Source organism: Lactuca sativa, chromosome 3, assembly GCF_002870075.4.
Source record: "Lactuca sativa cultivar Salinas chromosome 3, Lsat_Salinas_v11, whole genome shotgun sequence".
Classification (NCBI taxonomy): Eukaryota; Viridiplantae; Streptophyta; class Magnoliopsida; order Asterales; family Asteraceae; genus Lactuca; species Lactuca sativa.
In genome coordinates, this window is record NC_056625.2 from 274,740,419 (window position 1) to 274,749,610 (window position 9,192).

Here is a 9,192-nt window from a genome sequence, read left to right on the forward strand (position 1 = left end):
GAAAGCACACATCCAACTGCCTATTGGATATTAATTATATATAACCTTGATGTATAAGTTGAGGTATTATGGAATTAACCACTAAAGTTACTTTAAGTAATATTGGTTTAATAAAATGGATTAAACCCTTTTTACTTATATGTTTCTAGTTTAGTCTACTACATGTTCTATCTGTAAAGTATGTTTTTGTACTAGATAACGATGTACGGAATTCGTATGTTATGACATGACCTGACCTATACTTGGTACCCCTTATGATTACTTGTTGTATACGGAATATATATATATATATATATATATATATATATATATATATATATATATATATATAACTAAAATCGAATAGATAGTAGACTGGGTGCATCTCCTCTAAGCCTACAACCAAACAAGGAACATGAAATGAAGCAGAAAGTACACATTCTATTGCCTGTCGGATCCGATTAATATGTATCCCTGATGTATACACTAAAGAATCATAAAGTTAGCATTATAGGCCCTTTTCTATATAAATGTATCGGGACTCAAGTTTTCTGTTTGTCCTATTTTAATGATGTAAGTTTTCCCATGTTATTACTATTTTTAATAGGTGACATTACCTTCTATGTTAGGAGATCACAATAAGAATGTAATGGGAAAATGAAAGTATTCAGTAATGTTATATAAAGTGACTACTGAAACACATTCTACCTTATAACCATTTTTTTAATTAAGGTTAAAATGTGATGTAGTTGTAACCATACTGATACGACACGTGATAAACCTGGCGACCTAAAGGCGTCAACGTGAAATGTGATATTTCTCACCTCAAGAATTTCTGCCTAACTGTAGCTAGCAGTTCAGGTGTGGGGTGTCAATCCCATATAGATCTATACACAAACTCATGCTCTCCCTCCAGGATACTCTGGTTACAAAATAAAACCTAGCAATCGTATTGCTAAGTTGTGAAGTAGTGGTTTCACATTATTGTTATCTTGTTCTTGTTATAGTATGTTCTATTTGTTCTAGTGTGTAGTATGTTCCTGCTTGTTTCTCATTATAGTATGTTCCTCCCGGTTTCTCATTATAATATGTTCCTCCCTATTTCTCATTATAGTACATTTCTACCTGTTTCTCATTATAGTATGTTTTGAACCCCCTAAACTATACGTATTATAGTTTACTAGTATGCTTGTTTTGAACTATTAATGACTTGAATGAAAGACTCATTTATCTACTTAGTTTTGATTGTACTTTGAAAACAGTGTTTTATAAACGATAAATGGTTTTGATCACTTATAAAGTATAAGAAGTCCTTTGAATAACATTTACACAATTATCATTGTGTTCAACTTGTATCCCCCTTCCCCTTAAAAGCATTTAAAAACAGTTTAAAAGATTGATTATAGGGGTATGAACTCACCTTATGTGGGAGATTCAACTACAAATCGTGTCAGGATGAGAAGTTCCAAGAATGAACTCCTGAGACACAAACGAGTCCTAAATGACATATAAGGGCATATAATGGCACGTATTTAGTGTTTAAAGCAACTAACATGCAAGGAAACAGCCCCTAAAACTTAGGAACACTTGAAGTAAAGTGTAGAATCATATATAATTCATCAAAGGGGTGTTTATAACCACCAATTGGGTTTACGGCCATGGAGTTTATGACTGTAAACTCATGGTAAAACATGCAATAGAGTGTGATTGAATAATAGGGAAGCTTGTGGGACTATTGCTCAACAAGAGGATGAGCAAAACCAACACCTTGGGAGGTTTTGAGGTGTTTACAGCCACACCAGGTGTGTACGGCCGTAAACACTCCAAATGATGGAATTTTGGGTCTTAAATCAAAGGGGGTTCACAGGTTCAAGTGTTCTAATGGATAGCAAGTGTCTAGGAAGTGTTTAAGGCTCAAGATCATGATCTAACTAGGGTGTATGGCCGTATATAGAGTTTATAGTTGTATACTGTTGATGATCATGAGTTTTATAGTTTTAACAAATGCGAATCAAGGCTAGAAACAAGAGGTCTTACAAGTAGAACGAGTTTAAGGATGAAATACTTACGTTTTTGGAGCTTTGAAAGGTTCACAGTTGAAGAAGGTTGAGAGAGAATGGAGTGGTGTGCGGCAAAGAGAAAAGTGAAGAAAAATGGAAAACCTCCTTTATATAGGAGGAGTTCACGGCCAGGAAGGAGTTTATGGCCAGCCAAAAGTTTACGGCCGTAAACCCCTAGTTTGTGGCTGTAAACTCCTTGTGATGGAGTTTCCGGCTGGTTTGCAAACCAAAGAACTTAAGCTGTCATACTGTACATCCAATCCTTAAGTGTACTAGGCTTAGAATCCGTTAAACGATGCTTAATCAGGGTTAAAAGATAGAAAAAAACGAGTCTGACTGTCAATTGGCTGGACTTATAAAGCAAAAAAAATTGGTTGTCATAAAAATCACCGTCCTGAAACTCTAGCTCAGATCGTCTCTGATCTATGTAACTCTTATGACGACTCTAGGCCATCAACAACCTCTGTCTAACCTGGTGGATTTGCTCTATCTTGAGCACTATCTCAGTGCTCCTCATCAATATTTGCTTGACCCCCCCCCCCAACAAATGTGAGCCTGACACATGTTCCTGTATAAAAAGCTCAAAGGGAGGCATCCTAATACTGGAGTGATGGTTGTTGCTGTATGAAAACTCGTCCAAGGGCAGGTAGGAATCACAACTCCCACCGAAGTCCATAACACATGTGTGTAGCATGTCCTCAAGCATTTGAATTGTCTGCTCGCTCTGCCCTCAAACACTGATTGAAAATTTGCCGATCCACATGGGACCAAAGTCCTACACTAGGTCTTACCTCTCGCTAGACTGGACCATCCCACTACCAATCCCAGGACGATTAAGCTCCATACCTGAAGTGAATGACCATGCCTGATCAAAACTATCCCCTGATATCCAAAATATAACTCCGGCTACCTTCCAATGCTGAACATTAAATCCGAATGCAGGATCGACTCTCGACCCAACATTTGGACTGCCAATGCCACCCAAGCACATCCGACATTATGAATCGACGGTCATTCAATCCAACTGAGCTATCTCAAATAATCATATTGTACGCACAGTCAATAAGTTCGCTTTACCCCAAGTGAATATTGAAACCGATCTGCTGACTCAAATCATCTCCAACCTCCATCGTCCCTTGCTTGTTGATCCCATGCATGTCGTGGTCCTCCTCAAGCCAAATGAACCGACCCACCCAGGTCTAAGACATCATATGGAAATTATAACCACTTAGAATGTAACCCATACGAAAATCCGAAATCCCAACCGGTCTATCCTTCACACAGATAGAGCGAAACTCAATCACAAGAGTTTGGTCCAACAACAAAATTGGAACCACTCGTATCCAATCTGATTCTCAACTCTTGACCCGAGATCCGCGAATCTATCCATGCATTACTATCCAATCCTTTCGATTTGCAACAACCCCTCCCTAAATTGAGATATAACAGTTCCCCTCTATTATTGAAACCCCAGTCTCGCCCCTGGTCTAGCCACTAGGTTCCTAAAGACTCAAATTGAAAGGCTACCCAAGCCTAAGAACCCCCCTCTATGTCACACACTGATTAGTGAATGCTACGGCTTCTTTCAGCCTTACAACACTCCCTCACCAACTTCTGAATGCTATGGCTCCCTTCCGTCTTTCAACACTCGCTCATTGACTCATAAATGCTACGACTCTCTGCAGTCTTACAACACTCTCTCACTGACTAGTGAAAGCTACAGCTCCTCGTACTCTTACGACACTCCCTCACTGACTATTGAATGCTACGACTCCCCGTAGTCTTACGACACTCCCTTAATGACTAGCGAATACTACCACTCACCGCAGTCTTACAACACTCTCACAGTCTCGTGAATGCTACGGCTCGTTGCAGTCTTACAATACTCTCTCTCTCTCTCTGACTCGTGAATGGTACAACTCCCTACAGTCTTACAACACTCTTTCACTGACTTGTGAATGTTATGGCTCCCTGCAGTCTTACGACACTCCCTCACTGACTAGTAAATCCTACAGCTCCCCACAGTATTACGACTTTTCCTCACTGACTAGCAAATGCTACGGCTCCCCGCAGTCTTACAACACTCTTACATTCCAACAATTTAGGGAATCATACTCGGAAACCCCGATGCACCATCCTAAAATATCTAGATAGCTTGTCACGACCACTGATCTTCAACTAAACAACTCAAAGCCTTCGAAGTACCCTAACTCCATAATGATATATGGGAAAATCGTTAACACTTGAAAGCATGTTGATGACAGTCCAAAATCCCAACACTACTGATCAACCCATGCGAACTCCACCTACTGACTCTAAAGTTGATTGACAATTCAAATACTGCCCCTCCTAAACTATAGATAGCAATCTATACGTTGAATTAACACATCTCTCAACAATCAAAACATGACCTCAATGACCCAACAACCTTAAAACACAAACATTAGCGAACCCAAAATAAACGCTGACCATAATAACACCCATGTCCAATGCCTACCTGTCGTAAAGACACTCAATCTCACCTGGGCACATACAACATGCATCATGTCGCTCTATACCTTGCCTTGACTACACAAGACCCAAGCCTCATATACTCGGACCGCAGATCCCTATAACCCATTCTTTTGTACCGCAACTTAAACAGATTGTTGATCCTCCCAACAAAATACCCAGTTCTCTCCCACTTAAGGTTCAAACCATCAACATTGGGCATATCAAATAGACTATACTATAGACCGGCTCACCATATTTACCATACTCGACTCTTGACGCGTACCCTGTAACACTTGATGATCTTCCAGATAATGAACAAGCACTCTAAGTATTCCAAATCTCAGATGGAAACCTTGAAAACTTCGTAATGTGGCTACCTCCAGTCACCCAAAATCTCATTTAGCTGCACAAATAGATATTTTGACAGTCCTAAAATGGCACTAACTATTTATCTGGAGATAATGGACTATCGCAAACTTCATTCTCTGAATCCTCAACCAACACCCTATCGGAAGAGCCGGCATAGAAACAGGAGAACTCACTCTCCCAATCGATTTGTTCCCTAGACAACAAAGGTCTTCGTCCTGAGACACTTCCCCTTGTTACTTGGAACTGTAGCTAGAACATGCCTTACAATGCTCATTTGAGGCGCATCCTTGTCCTCGACTGTCATAATCCCCAATGATGATTCCTTCCAGCATACAAATAACTCAAAGCACTCCTACCACATAAACCCCTTTAGTGTTAGTACCGCAACTATCTGGTACCCCACATGGTCTTCCTTTAATCTCTAAAATCATAATCTCACTCACCCTTCCTTCCAAAATGGAAAGCGGTAATAATATAATCATCGTTAAAGAAATTTCCACCATAATCCATTAGCTGATCACTCAACTTAGATTGCAATCCTACACAACGCATCATCTCCACTTTCTCCTTGAGTCCTGCAACTCTAACTGGCACCTCCCCAGTCAAACCTTTTGGCATCTAAACTCAATTTTTCCTTGTAAGGTATACTCCATTGAAGCTCGACCGACATGGCCCTCTGGCCTCACAATCTACCATATCCACTCTTAGTCTGAATAACCGCAGCCGGATTACCGGTAAAGACGGTAACCTACTCTACTACGAATCATGGTACCCGAACCATGTTTTCTCTCCTTAACCTGCCACTTAGAACATCTAAACTTCTATTTGTTTCGACTGTCGGTCCTCTGTTTTCAGTAGTACGGGCCCAATACAACCTTCCACATCTACTTATACTTTCCACAAGGATCGTCTCAGGTTTCCTAGGTAACTGCTCAACCTTCCCGATCGACCAATCCATTCCACATGCTCACTCCCCAGCGAATACTCACCTCTAAGCAACACACTCCTCGGTCTGAAATTATTCCCTAGGCTCACCTACGTTCCTAGACTTCTTTGTCATCAGCTGTTGAGGAACCCCTTGCAATGTCAATTAGCTATTCAAGTTAACTCGCATCAGTAATGAGTTCCACCAAGCACAAAGCAAACAACATTTGGGCATTGAGCAACCTCCACCATCTCATAGGTCCACTCTAGCATAGAACTCCAATTGATCTATCCTCAGCATGAAAGGCATTACCGAAGTCAGACAATCATACCTCTCAACTCTTTGGAGATCTCTAATCATACATATGCAACACTACCCGCTCAGATAACAGGCATAAAGGCGTCTCTCCTAAGCAGGCACACTAGAATGCAATTCTAAGCATATCCTTAGCCCTAAACTAGCATGTCGTTCTATCAGCTCATAATAACACAGAATCAAGTAAAGGCATTTCTTAGGCCATCTCTAATGGATTAAACTCATGGAGAGTTGTATGGATTGCCAACTAGGAAAGACAATATACACATTCACTTTAATTCTTAAAAAATTTATAAATTTTCAATTACAATTCCATGACACCGTTCAATGGCCATTCAACTGCACACTCTCTCTCATCTATATTATATTCACATTTATTACATTAAACTCTCATACAACTCCCATTATTGATGACCTTAGAGCCATCAGAGACTACCCAGACTTTGCTAGATCTGGGTCATTGGATGATTCAAAGCGAGAACTCGCAGCCTTCTTTGCTCATGTTACTCATGAGACTGGTCGTAAGTTTTGCATATCAAAAAATATTTTTTGATTTTTGTCATTTTACATGCACACACTTCTCTTACATAGAAGAGATAGATGGTCCTAAAAATTCAAAGAAAGACTGCGTCCCCAACAAAGAGGATCCATGCGCCCCTAACCAAGGCTACTATGGGAGAGGTCCACTTCAAATATCATATAATTACAACTACGGTGCAGTCGGAAATAGACTTAGGTTGGATTTGCTCGGAAACCCAGGTATGGTGGCTAATGACTCAACGATTTCGTTCAAGACTGGGTTGTGGTTTTGAATGGAGAATGTTCATTCGGTTGTTGGTCAAGGGTTCGGAGAGACAATCAGGGCCATCAATGGTGACGATGAATGCATTGGTCGAAATGGAGAACAGGTGAATTTGCATGTCGGGTACTACACAGAATATCGTAAGCAATTTGGTATTCCAACCGGCCCTAACCTTCGGTGTTAATTAGATTTGGGTTGAATGTATGCCATGTCGAACCCAGAACGTATATAACTTTATATATATATATATATATATATATATATATATATATATATATATATATATATATATATATATATATATATATATATATATATATATATATATATATATATATATATATATATATATATATATATATATATATATATATATATATATATATATACACTGTATTTGGTTTGGGCTGCGTGTTCAGATCATTTTAAATTAGTACTTATCTGTGTTTGAAAATAAATGCTCTCATGGCGACAAATATTTTGTTTCATGTTTGACACCTTGAGGGTTGGTGTTGTAATAACAAATTTATAATATATTTGTGTCCATTATAAATATGCAATCATTTTGCATGACATAATTGAGCGTGTTATCGAATTATTACATCGATATCAGACTTTCTATATTCATAGATGCACTTCATAGACGTGCATGATTATGGGTGTTTATATGTATAATGTATTTTAAAACTATTGTTCCAATATTACATTATCGAAATAAGCCAATCAAATCGAAATAGCAAATTAAAAATAGTGGCTTAAAGTTGGGGATGTATAATGATGTGGAATATATTGAAGGATTTGCGGAATCATTTTTATGGGCAGATGCTAGAAACGACAAAAGGAGCAGCAAGAAATTCAATTTCTAACGAGCATAAATTGGATTAGTTAGCGATCCAAATTCAACTTACTTCTAGAAAACTGGAGAGTTTCCGACAGTTATATCGGTTGGAATCCATAGGAAGCTACTTTTAGCACCGACTTTCAGACAAAAAAATTCCGTTGGATGCATGCATGGTCCTAGGAAAATATTTTCAACACCTGCGACGTTCAACTAGTTCTAAGTTTCACTACAATAAATAACTCCTTGCAAATAAGTAGCTGGTGTTTTAGAAACAATAAGAAAAATAAATTTTAATTTTTTTTAACAGCAAAAGAGATATATGTATATATTAAAAACCAACACTTAGCAAGAGGCTAAGGCGCAAATATGAAGAGATACAAAAGGTTCAAAAGAAATTACATATTAGAAAAAAAACCGGAAAATGGAGATATGCTCCAGACCACCCAACTCACACACCCGAGACTACTTCTATACTTGCACCGTAAATAGGAGAGGGAAATAACACTGTAGGCCACGTTAGTGTGAGGGATTCTCAATTCTTTGAATAGTCTATCATTTTTGCAATCCAAATATTCCACAATAAGCAATACACTATGGAATTGAAAATTGTTCTTTCCTTTAGGCTATTCCCCCAAGATGTTGCAAAATCGATGAGTTCTCTGATGCACGAGAAATGTTGCGTGTTAATCCCACACCATTTGAAGATCCATTCACGAACACCTTTTGCGAATTCACAATTAACTAAAAGATGATCGGACGATTCAGAGTCAATGTTACAAAACTTGCACAGTTGATTGGGTACTGATATGCCTCTTTCAACAAGTGAGGTGGGTGAAAAAATGGTGCTATTAATCGGTTCATAATTGATGTCGGGCTAAAAGAATTCAAGATGGGTGGGCTGAAATATACTTCTTATAGGGAGGGGGTATAAATTTAGTAAAATCGATCGATTCCTGGTTTGCTCAAACTTTATTGGCATACAACCTTCATCCAGTGTCACTGCTCTCCCAAGAATACATTCTGATCATTCCCTGACAGTTTTCATCGACTTTGGACCCCCACCTTTCAGATTCTTCAACTCTTGGACCCTCAATGCAGAATTTTGTAAAGAATTCACTGAGGCTTGGAATACTTTCCAAGGATATGGCACAACGGATATCATTCTCAAAGCAAAACTAAAGCATATGAAGGAAAGAATTTGGAAATGGAAGAAAGAAGATTCTAAAAACAAAACTGGATCGTTAAACGAATTAAAGAATAAGGTGTATGAGATTGTAACACCCGAAATCAGAAAGGTCAAGAAAGGAAAGGCAAACCATAAGTTAAAGAGGGTCGACTCGTCGAGTCCAAGGAGGAACTCGGCGAGTTGGAGCGGGATCCGGGTGTAAAGTAAATGAACGACTCGGCG

The 9,192-nt window shown here is 38.8% G+C and overlaps 1 pseudogene; it reads left to right on the forward strand.

Moving 5' to 3' along the window:
* Positions 1-7,127, forward strand: part of LOC111897159 (chitinase 5-like) — a 48,427-nt pseudogene extending 41,300 nt beyond the window's left edge.
* The last annotated feature ends 2,065 nt before the right edge of the window (positions 7,128-9,192 follow it).